The sequence below is a fragment of the Callithrix jacchus genome, chromosome 1 (genome assembly GCF_049354715.1).
Source record: "Callithrix jacchus isolate 240 chromosome 1, calJac240_pri, whole genome shotgun sequence".
NCBI classification, from domain to species: Eukaryota; Metazoa; Chordata; class Mammalia; order Primates; family Cebidae; genus Callithrix; species Callithrix jacchus.
Genome location: NC_133502.1, coordinates 74,748,489 through 74,750,474, shown reverse-complemented (window position 1 = coordinate 74,750,474; position 1,986 = coordinate 74,748,489).

Sequence of the window (1,986 nt, the reverse complement as noted above, 5' to 3'; positions counted from 1 at the left end):
TTTTCCCCCCATGCAAGACCCTAGGTAGAAATGCAGGTGGAAAAGTGATGCCTCTGTTCTTGTGGAAATGTTTTCACATGCCGAAAAGTTGGAAGACAACAAACACTGCAACATCACGTGGATCCAGCACTTCGTGTAACGTTGTGGTTTCTTTACCTCTCCCCCACTCCACTTTCTCTTGCAAAACTGGTTGAAAGTTAGTTACAGACGTCAAAATAACTCACCCCTACCTTCCTCAGCGGGCATATCCTAAGAATAAAGATATGAGGGTTCTCCAGAGAAACAGACCAATGGGATGCATGTGTAGGTCTATATTTAGAGAGAGAGAGATTTACTTTTAAGGAATGAGTTCCCGTGATTGCAGGGCCTGCCAGGGGGTCTCGTAGGTTCCAGCAAGCTGAAAATGTAAGTGAGTCAATTTTGCCGCCTTGAAGCTGATATCTGCAGGGAAGGCTGCCAGACTGAAAACTCAGGCAGGATTTCTATGTTGCATCCTTAAGGCAGAATTCTTTCTCCTTTGGGAAACCTCAGTCTTTGCTTGGAAGGCCTTCAACGGATTGGATAAGGCCAACCCTCATTAGTGAAGGTCATCTTCTTTGCTCACAATCTCTGCTTTAAATGTTAATCACATCTAGAAAACACCTTCACTGCAACCTGTAGGCTCGTGCTGACCAAACAGCTGAGCGCCATAGCGAGGTGACACACACAGTTAGCCATCACAATCACATTACCATTAAGAGTGGTGTTATTCCAACAACAGCCTAAAGTTTATGGTTCAATACATCTTAGAAACAAAGGCAGAGAATGTCACCCTTTGTGTAAAAAAAGGAAAATAAAGAGAATGGTATTGCATTTGCTTGCATTTGCATATGGAGAGTCGGGAAGGAGTCACACGGAGGCCATGGAAGTAGGAACCTGGCAGAGGAGGGCACCAGACAGGCAGCTGCAAGGGGAGGAAACCCTCACCCAGCTCTTGCTTTGACTTAACGAGCCACATGAGTGGTTCCCTTTGAATAAAAGGTAAAATATCAAAAGGGGTTGAATTTGAAGTAAATCCCTAGATAAAACAACAATAGAACAAACTTCTATTTTGTTCTTGAGAACTGCTGCCCCAGGGAACCCAGCACACCCTATTTCTAGGTCTGCCCACCTAACGATTCAAATCTAAACTAAGGAAAACAGACAAAACTAAAGTTAAAAAGCATACAAAATATTGGGAGTTGAGGTTTTCACCAATCCTTAGGGAGTGAGGGCAGCATTCAGGAAACACCAAGGGACTACACTCACCCTTTGGGTTCTGGAGGTCCTGGGGCCTGTGAGAGGGTACTGAGCAGCAGCCACAGCCTGGGGATCAGCATCCATTTTCTTTCCTTTTTTTTTTTTTTCTGAGACGGAGTCTCGCCCTATCCAGGCTGGAGTGCAGTGACACAATCTCGGCTCACTGCAACATCTGCCTCTCGGGTTCAAGCAATTCTCCTTCCTCAGTCTCCTGAGTAGCTGGGGTTACAGGTGTGCACCACTACACCCAGTGAATTTTTGTATTTTTAGTGGAGACGGGGTTTCACCATGTTAGTCAGGCTGGTCTCGAACTCCAGATCTCCAGTGATCCACCTGCCTCAGCCTTCTGCCTCTGTTTTCACACCCTGATCTCTGGCCTGTGATGGGACTGTGGTTGTTTTAAGACCTGGGATAGTGAACACAGAAAGCACGTGCCACCCGACTCCACAGCACTGAGTGCCTGCAATTTATCCAAAGGGGCCCTTTTGATTTTACTGTTCGATGACTTTTCTTTCATCCACCGAACATCTACATGTAGGGTGATCTTTCCACATCAATATTATAACGAGGAACTTTCCAGGTAACTAATAACTCAAGGCACGTTTCTCAAGATGTGCTTTACATTTCACTCTAGAAGTGTGCACTATGGGAAGGATATTCAATCCATTTCCAGTTATTACTGTGGCATAACAGGCATACAATTTAGTG